The sequence below is a fragment of the Idiotropiscis lumnitzeri genome, chromosome 4 (genome assembly GCF_059441095.1).
Source record: "Idiotropiscis lumnitzeri isolate Australia: NSW breed Sydney's pygmy pipehorse chromosome 4, RoL_Ilum_1.0, whole genome shotgun sequence".
NCBI classification, from domain to species: domain Eukaryota; kingdom Metazoa; phylum Chordata; class Actinopteri; order Syngnathiformes; family Syngnathidae; genus Idiotropiscis; species Idiotropiscis lumnitzeri.
In genome coordinates, this window is record NC_142394.1 from 21696576 (window position 1) to 21713179 (window position 16604).

Sequence of the window (16604 nt, forward strand, 5' to 3'; positions counted from 1 at the left end):
CGCGTGCGTGCTGAAGTAGCAGTTGTTCGAAGGTTTGTCTTTATCGTAACATTTATGCTAATTTCTGTCAGCCTTTCCCGTCTTGCGAAGATTGTGACAAGCTTGTGTGGGTGTGTGGTCTCACATTGTATGTTAGCATAAAACTAGCTGGCATTTATTCGTCCAAATGATTTGTTTTTGAGTGAACATTGTTGGGTTAAAATACAATGTTTGTTTGTGTTGCTGCTGAGCGTATCTATGCTAATTTCCGCTAGCCTTTTAATGGTTGAATGTTAACATTTAGCTGGGGGGTCGTTCATGAGTTATGTTTAAATGCACATTGCTTTACTCACTTTTGTCTGATCTGTTTGTATGTGTTGCTGCTCCTCTTATGTTAAGGTAGTGATTGTTTGACGCAGAATCTTTCTATTAATTTCCATTTGCCCATCCGTGATATTTGACATTATAAATAAGTGTTAGGATAAGACTTTTATTGGGCAATTTAGAATTTTGTTTTGTCAGTTTTACAGTGCGATGGTCTCCCATTTATTGAAAGCGAGAGTGAAAACAGTCTCCCAGGAATAACTTGGGAAAAAAGTTTGAGTTTTAATATTTGTTTAACAACTGAAAATGGAAAGAAAGGCTGATACAAGTGTTTCTGAAGAAGGTTGGTTGAAGGACTTAAGATGACACACGCAGAATGGGGCATCTGCGCTCCAGATGTCGTCGACCGAGTCACGTCCGAGTCCCATTTGTTCCTTTGACGGACACGGAGACGTCAGCCTCGGCCTTAACCGCACTCGGTGACCTCTTGGCGGCCGCTGATCAATCAGCGGGTTGACCGCAGACTCAATGGAAACAGGACAGTGGCGGTGAGGTGCGGGGCCGCTCATATGGGAGGCAGCCGTGATCAAAAAGAAAAAAAAAATGAAAATGCAGATTTGTCAAAGCAAAGAGTACCGACCGGCGCGTAAAGGTATCACGATGACAGCACATGGCAATATATCACAGAAGCATCGAGACGTTATTGCATATTGTGTTGAAGAACGCCATCTGCGCTGATACATGAAGCCATATTTCAAAGGTGATGGCACACCAAAAAGGAATTAAAGTATAATATAACACAAATGAGTGTGGTACACATGACACATGATGCTATACAATTATGTACTGTGTGTCCTCACGGGATATTTTAAAAACATTTTAAAAGCAGTGATTACCAACCACTGTGTAGCTGCAAATGTTCCAATTTTACAGGATTGGTCCCAAAATTACTCATCGACTACAAATGGATCTTTGTTCGTCTGTCTTAGGCCATCAAGTGCCATTTAGACTAAAATAATCATACCGCATTTTTTCACATTTTTTCCCCCCTTAACTTTATATCAGTCCACATAGTTCCTCTTTTCTCACTTCATCGTTCTTATGCTTTTTCCTGTAATCTTTAGTCTTTTAATTGGCTAATGTAGACTTAGTAGTTCCAGCACAGGGGTGGGCAAAGTACGGCCCGGGGGCCACATGGGCCCGTTAAAGGTATTAATCCGGCCTGCCAAATTTTAAAATTAAATTAATTAATTTAAAAAAAAGTAACTGAATAAACCTGGTGTGTCAAACACAGCTATTTTATTGTATTGCTTTTGTTCATTTTCATTTCAAATTAAATGTTTTTCTCCAATGAGGTGAGGTTACCAAAACACTCCATCCCATCTGCACCTGGTCCTTCCCCTCTGTCAAATTTTAGAACCCATTGTGGCCCGCCAATCAAAACGTTTGCCCACCCCTGTTCTAGCGCCACCTTGCTGTTAGCATGTCTATTACATTTCTTCTAAGTAGGCTCCATGTGTATGATCCTGTCTTTTCTTTAATAAACCAATGTTCTTTTTATACATTTTCCACAAATGACTTTCTTCAGCCATCTGATTGGCTAAAATAGTCTCAGGGGTGTATTATGCTTTGGCTTGTATTTAACAACCTCAGAATGCCGTCACATTCAAAATTATCACTTCATTTTTCACGAAAGGGTAGTGTTTAATAAGTCCTAGCGCCCCGAAGCAGTCAGTGGAAGTTTCAGCATACGTTTTTACGGGTCACTTTAGTGCCTCCTCCATCGGCCCACCTGCTGAACGCGTCCGTCTGTCTCTTTTTCTCTCCATCTGTCTTGCTTTCTCTTTCCTGCCTATGTTTGACTGATTGAGCTGTAAGTGTAACTTGTCCGGCTGCCTTGTGTAGTTTGTTAAAAAAAGATTTATGGTCCAAATGAAGCTGCGTCACACTTTACTAAATTCAACCATCACAAATTTTAATCTGCAGAGTTGAAATTGAAGATAAACACATGGAAACATTTTGGGTTATGTTCATTTCTTATATATAAGGTCATGTCATTAAAAGTTGCGTTTTATGATTTTTTAAAACAAATTTTATGGCTTATATTTTTACATGATAAAGGCAAAATGGATCAGTGCTGCACTGATTTGTGCCCATGAAACATGCATGAGAACAATTATCATGGCTGAACATTCGGAACAATAGAAGCACTTACTGTTTGTACGTTCAAGGGAAAATTGTACTCTCCTACTGACAGAAAGGCTTTTTTTTTTTCGTAGCTTTCAATTTGTGTTCCAACAATATTAATGTTCCCCTGCATAGCCATGACGAGCGGCTTCACCTTTTCATGAATTCATTCGGGAATCTATCGAAACTAAGTGAGTTGAGGAGCTTCATTTTAACAGAAGTAGCTCTTTGCCATCATCTTGGTGCTTCTGGGTTCCGATTGAGACTAAACTTCTTGTGACTTTCAGAAATCTTGATTTTGGGGGCATGTCAGTTAGTGATGGTGAAAATGAAGCTTCGGATTTGCTTCGTGAATCAGTTATTTTTTAACTCCTCTAGATGACACTCTCTATTCACCATTGGATTGAAAGTACACTCACTTGCCATTTCTTGAAGCACTTTATTTAAGACAACAGTGCCATCTAGAGGAGTCGAAAAAATACAACTGGTTCATGATGCAAATTTGAAGCTTCATTTTCCATCACTAGTGTCAGTCATTCGCGGGAACGTTAATGTGGAAGAAGGCTACGTAGGTAGAAGAGTAAATACGCTTATCAAAGTTGTAAATTGTAAAATGAAAGTGACCTTTTTGTTGGAATTATTTTATTTTTTTTATCATCTCTTCATTACTCCTACCCCCACGCTCTTCCTCCCGGGGTCGCGGTTCTGGAAGTGATCAAGCACACTGGTGGCTTCAAAACCAGCAGAACTAATGCGCAGCAGAGCGAGCGGGCCGCGCGGTGCCGACAGGGCGATGAGAGTAGAGACGCGGAGACAAGCGGGGTGTGTGTGTGTGTGTGTGGGGGGGGTCGTAATGGAGAGGTTGACAGCAAGTTGGTTGCGGCAGTTAATTACAGCGAATCCCACCGGTCACGGGAGTTACGTTCCCCACCCACCTGCTAGAGAGACCATTTAATTAGGCTTAAATAATGATTGAATTCCAATCTATTGCAATCAAAGTTAAAAAAAAAAAATAGTAATTAACAGCTGCGATCACCATAAACATCCCTTTTCAAACGCATTCAAACCATATTTCATCGCACAAAAAAATGCACGTTTAACTGCGACATATCGTTGGACGACTGCAATCATGGATCGAGATTGTGTTATTTCCCAGCCGGTGGACGACATCTGGGAATGACTTGGCGCCGATTTCGCCCTGTCCTTGTTCACCCTTCATCTCCTCCTCCATCACGACGGCCATTTCTCAGCAGATTAGCAAAACGCGCTCCTCTGGTCTTTGGATGCGCAGTCGTTAAAGCGCCATTTATCATTGATGCACATCATCTGTCACTCACTCAACTCTTGACGTAGCGTTCGAGGTCCTGTGTGGTTCGACGTTAGGAAGCTTTAGAAATGGCTCATTACATACTGGATGTCTTGCAAATAATTATTAATAATTGAGTCACCAACTCCCATTTTTGACGTTTTATAGAGACGATAAAATCTCGGGGATTTTATCTTATTTGGCAATAATTAGTTTTTAGTTGAAATTGTGTTTTTCCTCTGATTTTGTTTGACCAACATCCATCAGCTTTATCAGTGTTTCATGAAAGATTTATTTATTCTTCTTAATCTTTTTTTAATCTCAGAACGTGACTTTCTGGGATGTTTTTGCGAAATCTGGTTTCAGGACGCGGCCATCTTGAAAATGGGAGTTGATAAAAACGCATCTAAAAGAAAATGCCCTTTCTTTATTCATTTTTAATATTGAAGGCTATATCGTGGTCTTGTAGTTCTTGTCCAATATTTTTGCAGCAAGCAGAGAAACATGACTTGATTACACGGCAATGTGATTTTCAAAACTGAAAACTGATGTCAAGAGGATTTTTAGTTTTGGTCCAGTGAATCCGAACACGCTCGGTAACATAAGAGGAACATGAAATCCTTAAAGCCTGATTCAAATCTCCTCGTAAATTTTGGAGATATCTTGTTGGAGGTAATGATGATATTTAAAAAGAATGCTGACATTGGGAGGTGGAGGCGGCGATTTAAATTTGTTTGTCTATACAAGCGCTTTCACTAATTCATCACATATTTGCCGCTATTGAATGTGAATAACGACATTACGTATTAATTATTTATATATTTTTATTTTTTATTATTACCCAGAATAGTGCAAGGTTTTCATGATTCATTTCTTTCCCGTGTCACATGTCTGTTTTTGCTCATGACTTCTTCTGCTGTTTTGATTTGTATCATCTTTTTTTTTTTTTGCTTCTCTGTCCATCTGGTCTTTGTTCGCATCCCGGCAAGACGAACGCCGGGGCGAAAATATTAGCAGGTTGCACTGATGGTGATTAGTAGCATGTGTTGGCTGGAATTCCGACACAAAGTACAATGATAGGTGTGATTTATGGGAATGTGACCAATGGATGACTGGAACAACACAATGTCAACCCGAGGAGATAACACATGCAAGCCCACACACATGCACACATCGCGTACTTTTGTGTTGAAATTTTAAGGAAATGGAAGCGGTCCACTCTCGAGAGAAATAGTGTTTTTTTTTGTGTGTGTGTGTGGGGGTGTGTCTGTGTGTGTGCGCGTTCATCTCTGGTTTTTATCTTTTGTTTCACTTATCGTATCATTTGGTGAGGCCCAAAGACAATGTGAATTTGTTCCCTGACAAAAACAAGCACATCTGGAAAATGTGAGTTGCTTTTACTAAACAAACCATAAAGGGGAGGAGTGAATATTTTATAATTGACTTGAGATACAAGTTTAATTCATTCCGCAACCACAATTGATGTCTTTCCATTCCAGCCTCCCCCCAAAAAAACAACAGACTTTTGTAATGAATTCCAACATTGACGTTCTGAAGCATAGATACAGACTGAACAAAAAGGGTCCAAGGGCTGAGCCTTGAGGGACCCCACATCATCACCATTGGATCACATTCAAAACTTCCAATAGTCGTAACTCCACCCTCTAAGTTGCCCCTGAACTGTTTTAGGACGATTACATTTAATCCCAACCAACATTTTTTGTGCTACAGAGAAGGATAAAAAAAAATATCTGAGCGTTTTTATATTATCGGCTAATGGATGTTATTTTTTTGTGTTTAAATATCCATTGGTTAAAGTGTTATAACACAACACCAATTTGTGAGCCCGTCAACGACGTTTGTTAGCATTAAGCGAAAGTAATTTATCTGAGGGAAAGGTTTGCGTTATATGAGCTGAACGGAGCTCCTGCTAGTCATTAAAAATGTTGTCTGTGGAGCTGTATCACGTCGACATAATTCCTTTGCACCAGTTACTACTTTACTGTTAGCCAGGGCTTTGCTGACTGCACAAAAATATTAGAATAAGTGATTTAGCTGAGGATAGGTTCCAGAGGGGGAAAAGAAACCCGTCAATATGCAGGCGATTCATCTGGTACGTTATAGTGTGACTACTTGTAGCGTTTCGTCAATGATTAAGTTGATGGGGCAGCTTGAACCAAGGCGAACTTTGGCATCCAAATAGATTGAGGCCAAATTCCTGGCGACCGCATGTTTATCACTTCCTCAAAGTGTTCTCGCTCTGCGGCCAACGGCGCATAGTCTGTCGCCAACCACCCAGAAAGCGCCGCTCGGCTCGCTTTAGCACCAAACAAAGCGCTCGCCTCATTACACGCGCTAATTGTTAACTTTCCACTCGTGTTCCGCAACATTCTCTCGCTCCTTATCCAGGCGTTTTTTTTTTTTTTTTGCGCACTTACCACAAACACATAACTTCAGGTCAAATAGAACAAAAACAAGACAGTCTACAAAGTGCCATTTTAGCTGAATATTTTTGCTCTTCAGTTCTATGTCCTTCTTGTCTTTTTTTTTCAATGCCGCTACTTCCATTAGAGTAATTGTTTCTGCTTCGTAGGACATAATTTGAATGTAGTGATGTTATTGGGAAAAAAATGATAAATGGATGTCGTTAATGTCGGTTATTAGAATAAAGCAGCCGTGGAAGAGGACACGTTCTGCATATCCGTCCTTACATAAACCTAACAGGAGTCTTTTTTTTTTTTTTTTTTTTTCCCCAGAACGAGCGAGTAGCCATCGTGCGACTGTGATTTATATCAAAACTTGACGTCTCATTAGAGTGTTTCAAAACACAGACATGCTACGGTACATTAAATCGTTTTAGCTAAACGGCAGCAGTCTTTGGGTCACTGCCGAGGTTCGTGAATGAGTATTGTGATACACTAATGACATATGTTCCTTTTGTTGCTTGTTCATCATCAGTAACTAAAGCATGGTTCTATCATCCCTTGATTGTGAAAATCTACAAAAGACCGGCGGTATTTTTTTTTTTATTAAAGTTTAAAATGGACCTGCCACTTGCTTCAAGAATACTGAAAATTGAAACAGTGTTTTAAAGAAAATTGTAAATGCATTTCAAGGCTCAAAATTGCATGTTTAACAGAAAAGTCTGAACAGCGATATTGCGGGGGATTACTTCAAACTCGTACCATTATTTGTGTGTTATTGTTTTGTCACCAAATGACAAGGAAATTTCAGTCTATGTGGTCTTTTAATATTTTATATGTACTTATTTATTTTTGTTAGTCACCTTGTGTTGTTCCCTGAAAAACTGACGTAATGACTGTTTTTGTGGTCAGGCCCAAGCAAATACATTATTGCTTTGGCGCCATCTAGTGGCAACTTGTTCCCAAGGAACTGCTGAAGTGAGCTGATCACTCGACAGTAGATGATCAATTGAAAGTATAAACGTTTTTCGGGTTTTTAAGCATCGTTTCTCATGGATCTCCGCACTTCGCGTAAGGTCTTGATCTCAATCACAAGTATTAGTAGAGGATGCTAAGCTAACTGTTAGCATTAGCTAACCCTCCGAGACAATTTTGTTGTGTTGAATGACTAGTTGTGTCTTGCAACAGTGTGCGGTTAAGTTTCGGGAAAGTGCTCCACTTTGTTCCGATTATCGGTGAGCACCCTGCTTAAATAAGATCAAATGCAAGAATTGTGATTGACACATCGATGATCGTTTTCTATCATGTCACAATCACTGATTCGGTGGCTCAGCCAAATTTGCTGTTGACTAGAAATTCTTCGCGATAGTTTGCGAAATATTGAACATGTACGAATGTTGGCCTCCACTGTTTTCCGAGCAAATTGGAGAAGAACAATCCCTCTTAACACACATCACTCAATATATGTTCTCAGAGACATTTGATACATTCACGTTTTGAGAACAGGGTCTCCGATAGAGGGGAAACTCACAAAAAGAGGTTCTAAAGCTCTAAACAAACGTATTCTGAATTTTTTTCTGAAACAAATTTGGGAGCGCAAAATTCCCCCAATCAACCCGTCTATCAAAATGACAAATGAACTGAACAGGTAGACACAAAATTTTCTAATCACCATAAACGGTGGGCGACGCACAAATTCGGATGGAAGGCAATCCCACTGAAGCTGTTGACTCCCTGAAGACAAGCAAGTGAACAATTCTTTGTGACCATAAAAAGTACAAATTCTCAAATTTGCCCCCATTCTTCAAGTACATGGAGACACAAACATCAAATGAGGCTGTTTTGAAACCTTGCAAAGAGTTCCAGTTAGAAACCAGCAGCGGGAGAGCAATAACTACCCAAAATGCGGTTGAGAAAAAAATGGGCGCTCGAGGAGAGTAATAAGAACTGACAGCAGTATTTCGGCTCGGCCTGTCGCTTGACAAACTTGAACTGGGCTCCGAGAACTTGTTTTCTTGCCCTCTTTCGTTCTCGCCTGCTCTCATTAGGTTTCCATTCTAATGCTGGAAGACGAATGTTGAGTCACACCGCAGAACATGGAACATAATTGAGCCCATTATGTTCCAGCGAAGTCCTAAAATAACAAGTCTTTACAGTCTGGAAGCCACCTAATGGCTCAGTCGGCGCGTTTATCTCTTCTGAGCCATCTCAAGGATTTCAAGAATAGTTATGTTACTTTCTAGGTCTGGGTTGTCACTTTTTGTATTCCTGGCGGAACATTGTGATAGGTTTTTATGGCTAGCCTTCCGAATTTTGTCGTGGCTAATCTGTGTACACAAAAACACCACAGCTCTGCATACCTTTCCACTTTTTTCCTGTAGTCCAAACATTGCATGCGACACAATAAAATGGTGGCGTTTAACCGGAGTAGCTCACGAGTCATGGAAGGAGAAATTTCTGGAGTATTATGTAAATTAGCTTTGATTAATTAAAGTATCTTCATTTAGTAAGGCTCCATATTCTGACAACAAAGGCAGAGTGAGCGCATGCTAGCGGCTACTCAAGTGGAGCCAAATTAAGACATTCAAGTCCTCTGGTCAAGACTGCGAATGTTTGGCGCTTACATGAAGGCACTATTTGGAGCAAGTTCACAAATAGTACCCAACCTATTTTCCGCATCAGACCGGCTCATACAATTTTTGCTGACCATTGTGGCTATTGTTTATCTTTTCGCTAGCTTGCGTGTTTAATGTTAGCGTAATGCGACCGAGACAATTAGCATCTTGACATGACTCAACTGCAAGTTTTTTGTTTGTCTTTTTTTCCATCCGTGTGGCCCACCACGGCGTTGTCCAAAGTGGCCCGTGACCCATTGGTTGGGGACCACTGCTCTGGAAATCCAACATACAAAGTTTATGCATATAATGTGTGTTGAGAAAAGAAAGTAGAACATTTATGTATTAGCTTATTTTTGGGATGCATTTATGTCTGTGGATTCCCTCTGTGAATAGCAGCATTTCATAAGTCTTAATTATTATTCGCACCTCGTTTTCATTTAAATTGCGTGTATGAAGCTTGCTTGTAAAACGCTGATCCACTCGCAGTGGAAAGTCCCTTTTTTCAGAAGCGTGTTTATTTTGATGAGTGTTGTGGGTCTAAATTCACCCTTCATAAATACCTCAGCAGACCTCTTCAACTTGGAACAAGAGATAAATCCTTTTCCACCATCGTGCGATTCAGATTGATCACCTTGCGCGGAAACACACTCACACGTAGTTAATCATGAGTACGACAGTCCAGTGGGGAGGGTGGAAAAAAATCTGGAATAGCGGTTGGACATGTCCATCCTTGACAGGTCGCTTTGGGTCGTGCACTAAAACCACCTGTTGTCACAAAAGCCCCGCCTCCTGGCTGTCAGAAGCTTCCTGTTCACTTCCTCTTTCTGCACTGTCCTCCTTGTCCTTCTTTATCTTCTTCTCCTCACTTGTGTCTTTTCCTTCTTTTTTTGCTTCTTTTCCTCTTCCTCCCAATTGGCCTCTGGGAAATAAACGTCAGTCAAGCTATCGCTTATGGATTTAAAATCCAATACATAACGACCTACGAACATAAGACCTCATGAAACGTCTCTTGTTAACGCCCTGGTGACTCATTCGCAAAAACTGACAAGACGTGACAGAAAGTGCACGTAAGACATGGAAAGGTTAATTGTTTCGTGACGTTTTCCGAAGTTGACATGTTGCGATGTCCACATGTATTATGAGGGTGATTGTTTCGGTTATTTTGACATAATTAGCCATGTATTTACGATGACTTTGAATGGAGGAATTGTGATCGGTCCCCCCCCCCTTCGACTCCCACCAAGAATTGGAAGGAGGTGACGGGGGCGTGGCCAGAATGCTCATTGCCTGGAGGCGTTTTGAAACTCTTTAGTTTGGTATTGTTTTCTCCAAAACAATTTGATCAAATGTCTTTGGAGTATATTTCTCTCTTTTTGCCATTTGGCAGTGGAAAATCCACAGGTATTTTGTTTTGCACAATTTATTTTTTGCCTACAGTAAAGAAACATTTATTTCATCATCTTTGAGTCCGGAACGCGTTGTGTTTTAATTTTTGCTTTGTTGCGGTTACTGACTGCTCGGTACTGTTTTTAATTTTGATCGACTGGGGGCACGATCCGACAACATTTTGGCACAGATTAAATTTTTTTGAGGTGAATGTTTGATTTTTGCAAGCAGCGTCTGGGTGATATAGCTTGAAAATTTGGTTTTGCGTTTACAATTTTGAGAAAAGGAGAGCAGCTGCCGAGAAATGTCTCATTAACAATCGAAAAAAACTGTATTCTTAACCCCCCCCTTTTTCAATGTCTTCCTATTCTCCTCCTCCTCCGCCTTCTTTTTCTACTACTTCTCCTTCATTTACTTCTGCTTTCTCCTCCTCTTTCTCTTCTTTAATATTTTCTCTTCCTCCTCATTCTGTCGACTACTCGTCCTTCTTTTACTTCTCAGGCGTTCACCTCCTCTTTCTCCTCCTCGTTCTTCTTCTCTTCCGCCTCCTAATTCCTCCGCTCTTCCTTCTTCTCCTCCTTCTTCTTTTACTTCTGCTTTCACCTCCTCATTCTTCTTGTTGTTTTTATCTTGCTCCTAATTCTCCCGCTCTTTCTTCTTTTCCTCCACATTCTGTCTTTTCCACCTCCTCCTACTCCTTATTCTTCTACTTCTCCTCCTTCTTCATCTTTTATTTCTCCTGCTTTCTCCTCCTCATTCTTTTCTCTTCCTCCTCCTAATTTTCCCGCTCTTCCTTCTTCGTCTCCTCATTCTTTGTCTTCTCCTCCTCCTCCTACTTCTTCTACTTCTCCTCCTTCTTTTACTTCTCCTGCTTTCTCCTCTTCCTCCTTCTTTTCTCTTCCTCCTCAATCTTTGTCTTCTCCTCCTCCTCCTATGTCATCTTCTGGTTCTCCTTTTCTTCTCTTTCTTCATTTATTTCTTTGACCTTGTCATTCTTTTCCTTCTTCCTCTTCTTCAGTTTCTCCTTCTTTGTTCCTCCTTCTTTTTCCTCTCCTCCTCCCCCTCCTTCTTACAAAGATGTCGCTTTCATTCATCACCGTTTTCCTTCACGCTCATAGGACCTTCCTGACGTATGACTCTCTTTGATGGTCTACCTGAATCTACACACTTGCGTTAATGTGTGTTTGTGTGCGTATAGGATGAGAGAAGCCAGTATGCCCAGTAATATTTAATTGGTGCAATTAACCTGTTGCCATGGTAATTAGCCTGGCCAGCAGTCCTGTCAACATTATAATGACAAACAGATGGGAAGGGCTACCGCCAGCCCTGACTTCCATTTTCACCTTCATGTGCACACTCACATGGTTGATAAAAATCCGCATAGCAAGAGACATCTGATTGTAGCGCTTAATTTTAGTTTAGGTTCATTTGGAATCTGTTTTGGCAGCATGGTGGCGACGTGGTTGGCACATCTGCCTCACAGTTCCGAGGTTTGCACTTTCAATCTCAGCTCCGACGCTGTGTTGCATGTGTTTTCCTCCCCCCATTCCCAAAACAAGCTTGTTATGTTCACTGAAGCCTTGATTGCAAAAGGGTGTGAATTCCGTCACCGCTTCGGTGAGTTCTGTCTGAACGAGACCGGTGAGTATTGGTCACAATCTGTGCCGCTTTTCTGAGGAGCTGTTGGTGAGTGTTACTTCCTGTTCTTTTTAGCAGTAAACAGAGTTGTTGATTCTCAGCGTGGGGAGTGAAAAGTGAATTGTTCTGAAATAGAGCAGGACGTTTATCTTGATGAAAAGCAGAAGTGCATTAGGCACTCTTCTGACCCCCCCCCCAAATGCATTTGCTCAAGTGCGAGTGCGTGATAAGTCTGCAGACAAAATAGCTGATAGAGCGTCTCGACCCAATTAGACTTGGACAAATGGCATCATTTTTCATGCATTTTTTTTTTTAATGAATAAATAAAACATTACATAATTGTACCTGATCGGTCACTTTTTTTGTTTGGTGACATGGAACATGAATCATTTTGATGGGGAGTCACATGTTTGTTTGATAACCAAAGCCCGAAGCCCCACTATGTGCACACACACACACACACACACGGGATGAGCCTTGAGGGGGTCGGAAGTGTCAGTCCGGGTCGCCAAGTATCCCAACGGGACCGCCGGTCAAAATGGGAAACAGACTCTGTGTAAAATAAACACTGCCGGCCCAATTGTCAAGGTCATGGTGAGTGTATTTTTGTTTTGTGTGTGTTTATGCGAAGTTGATCTGTGCATTAGTATGTGTGTGTGTGTGTGCGTGTACAAGTTTGTGAACGACTACTGTAGTTTGTGGGTGTGTTAAAGAGAGAGCCAGTAGGTGATTACATGAGAGAGCATGTGTGTTTTTGTGTGCGTGTCTGTGTGTATCTACGATTGTGAGAGTGAAAGCGTGACCACATCTGTTTGTGTGTGAGAGTGCGAAAACATGTGCGCGTTTGTATGAGAAAAGCAAAGTGTTTGTGATTGTGAGCATCTGTGAGTGTGTTTGAAATTGTGGGAGTCTGTATCTGTTTGTGTGCGAGTGAGAGCATGAAATGTGTGAGATTGTTTATGCTTCTGTGCTTGCGTGTGTTTTTGTGGGTCAGTGTAAATGTGTAAAAAAAAAAGTATCTTAATGTGTGAAAGGGTGCTCGAGATTTATGTGAGAGAGAAATATGTGATTTATGAGAGAGCAAATGTGTGCTTTTAGAGAACACTCATCTTTTGCCGTCCATGTCTCATTTCATTTGTCCTCGGCGTTATCACCGGGAAAGGGTCAAAACCTGCTTTGACCTTGGCGCTCTCTCATAATGTCATCATCTTGTTTAAGCCTCAACATGCTTCTGATTTCTTGTGTGGCAGGCACACAAATTCCGCAACCATTCATCTTGTTCTCCCAACATCACATGCTAATTCCAAATAAGGCCGAAAGCATTTGTGTGGTTTTACAAAATGAATGATTTGTTCATTCCCCTCCTCCTCCTCCTCCTGCTCCTCCTCTTCATCTTCCTCTGAGATGGTTTATGGCGCTGGTGGGGGGTCGAAGATGTGCTACTTGTCTTGTTCCACTTGGGGGAGCTGAGCTGTAGTGTTGACGTGGGCGGGCACGCGTGGGAAGAGGATACTCGGTTGACATTTACCTAATAGGCTACTCCTTAGCTTGCCATTTCAAATAATGATGCGCAAGTTTAATAGTGAGTTATAGGATGTCGTTTTTTTTTCTTTGCTGATTGGTTGTGAGGCATCTTGTGACCCTGCTGTGTAAAAAGTGAAGCAATGGGCAACCCGTCACCACAATGAATTGGATTCTGCCACCTCAAAAAGAAACCCGAATAGAACATATGATTACATAATCGAAATTATCAATTTGAATACAATATTTTTTTTGGTAAGTTGAATTGTGTTTTAGAAATGGATTAAAAAATGAAAGGATTGTAAAGTACTTAATTAAATTTTATTAAAATAAACATAAATAGCATGCAACATAAAGTAATTATAATCATCACATATAAAATTGCTACACACGTATAGAAATTTAAACTCTTCTAAAAATCAGCAATTTAGGTCAACCAAGAATGAAAGTAATAATAAATATAATAAATAATAATAACAAACAAATATTAATTATTATAAGTATTGTGCTATTGGAAAAGACAAGAGGCAAACTAAACCAGTAAACAAATATATTGTGTAAAAATATACTATTTTTAAATGGTATAAAATCTAGAAATGTTTGAAATTGTATTAAAACAATTGGAACATTTTAAAACAAAAAATTGTTTTTAAAAAGTCATCTAAAATGTAATTATTAGAAATTAAATAAAAGTAATAAAATGCATAATAAAATGTGATAAAATAGTTTAAATTTTTAAGATAGCTCATTAATAAGACATAAAATATATGAATATTGAACCTATATCTTCTGAAAAAACACGCAATAAAACAAGAATTATAAAAATATATATATATTCAGTGTTATTGGATTTAATTAATAAATTACTTTACCAAAGTAACTAAATATTTCTCTTACTCAATAATGGGACCCAAATCACAACAAACAGAATTTATTTTGTAAAGGCAACATTTTTGCTGCACCCTTCCATTGGACTGCAGAGGAAATGAGAATAAATGTGGAGAGAAAGAAAAGCATGAACGAAGAAAAGGAAAAATAAAAAAAAAACAAAAAAAAGAAAAAAGTAGACAAAGGCGCAATTGTTGAAAAACGAGAGAGGAGAAGTTTCCGGGGGAATTTCCAGCATCCATTCCCACCCTTGAGAGGGATGTGAAGGCAAATAAAACTGATTGGCTCAAGGTGACACGCTGTCCACCGCTAGACATCACACGCGCTCACTTTACTTTTTACAACTTTATGGATCATAATGGCTGGAATGCGTTTGATTTGACCATTTTATTTTTCCACTTTGAAAGATGGAAACACACACTAAGTGTAAGTTATGACCTGCATTCCCCATTTGAAACGCGAAAAAAAAAAAAAAAAAAAAAAACGCTTCCTGGCGGCAAAATCTAGAAGTTTTCTGTCGGTCAGGCTAATCAAATGTTGGTCAGGGGGTCAGCGTGAACTCATAAAAATCCAAAATTGGAGAAAAATAATGAAGTTGTTGTTGCACATTCGAAGGGGGGGTCTGTGAGTGTGTGAGGGGGTTGTTAGTGAGGAGGTGCAAACACATGGAAGTCATCCACGCTGCCCACAAGCAAAGACTTTCATAAAACGTAGTTGATGAAAAGCAAGTTTTTTTGCTGAAGGATTTTCTTTTTCATTTTATTTGAATGAAATATTATTTTTCAATCTGTTTATTTCGTTCGCCTTAGTGACCATGCTCATAATTTAAAACACTCTCAAATCCTAATTTAAATAAACAAAAATGCCATTTATTCGTTCCTGCATCGCTCCCCTGAAAATGTGTTTTTAATATGAAATATAGCACTCTGTAATTTCTATATTCTTACTGTGATATATAATAAAAACATAAATTACGACAATTCATTGAATGTACAAAATTCAACTTTTTGCTTCAATTTGATGGACATTGTACTACTCTTCCTGGTGTACATGCAGAGGCTAACTGGGGGCAGTATAATGCAGACATAAGGACATATAAACTCCTCACTTTTGGTAAACCACAGATATGTGTCGTTCCTCGCAGAAGATAAGTAATATATGCCCCCTTAAGTTTTGCTATTTCTTTCCACAGTACTTCAACATTTGTGTTAAAATATTTGTTGTTTAACGGGACCATGCCACTTCCGCATAGGTACTATTCATTAGCCTGTTTCCCGTTAGCATTATGCTAGCGATGATAAATGATTGTTTAAAACTATTGAGAAACTGGTCACTTTTATCTTGAGGTTTCACTTAATAGTGTTTTTGGGGCCATAAATTGAAATTATGGCAAAATGTGTGGCTACACGCCCTTGTACGTGTATGTGTGTGTGTGTTCATCCTTGTATGTTGTTACTCCCTGAAAGCTGAAGCAGACGTGTGATTCAATGTTTCCCGGCACTTTGTAGTTTGTTTCTGTACATGGTCTATTTGCCCTGCGGTGAGCAGGAATGTAAACGTTGTCTAGAGTGGTGCGTCTATGACAGTGTACACGCACTTCAGGCCACATCATTAGGTACAAGGCGATCCAGTACAGGAGCTGGGCTGGATGAAACCAAAATGCATGATAACAGTTTCCAGCACTTACTATTGGTTAATAATTAGTCAAAATATTAAATTGAAATTAGTCAAATATAACAGTCTCGCAATAGGGGACTAATAGTATCAATTTGTAAAAAAAAAAAAATTAAAAAAATGGTCTTTTGCCAGGTTTCCACCAGACATAGGCAATATTTAATTTCCCATCAGGGAATCTGTCCATTGTCCTTTTTTTCTTCGTGAAGACATGTTTTCCCCTTGGAAACATTGTTTCAAGTCAATGAGGCATAAATAGAGACCAAAACTGCAATAATGGAACAGACGGCGCAGTAGGGGTGCAACCAAATAGACAAGGGGGAAAGAAAAAAAAAAACAGCAGGGGGCGTCATGCTGTCTGACTGACAATCGGCCCGTGAGCAACGCGTCTGAAGAACGCTCCGACTTTGATTATTTGTCCTGGCTCGGGTCAAGATGGCCGATGGGGAGACGTTTCTTTGGGAAGGCTTGGTGATGTCATGGCCCGACTGTTGGTGGTCGCCAAGATGAAAATGCACACACAAATATACGTCTGAACTAGAAAGCAGTGGCATGGCGGAGAAGAAATATTTAATGTTCCTTTTCAGCACCTGGTTGGGGGAAAAAAAAGACATAAAGGCGGAGGGGGGTAATGAGGGCTGGAAAATGTGCACGCGCGCA

General features: G+C 40.0%; 1 protein-coding gene across 5 annotated transcripts in view; it reads left to right on the forward strand.

Annotated features, from left to right (window-relative positions):
* Positions 1–16604, forward strand: part of slit3 (slit homolog 3 (Drosophila)) — a 236782-nt gene that overhangs the window by 83796 nt on the left and 136382 nt on the right. The window contains exon 1 of one of the 5 annotated variants that reach the window (XM_088294964.1): positions 11789–11864. The exons of 3 other annotated variants lie outside the window; for them this stretch is intronic. The gene's annotated coding sequence lies outside the window, so the exon portion shown is untranslated. Of the gene's footprint in view, positions 1–11788; positions 11865–12401; positions 12456–16604 lie in introns of those variants that run through there. One more of the 5 variants, XM_088294966.1, reaches the window with a different exon arrangement.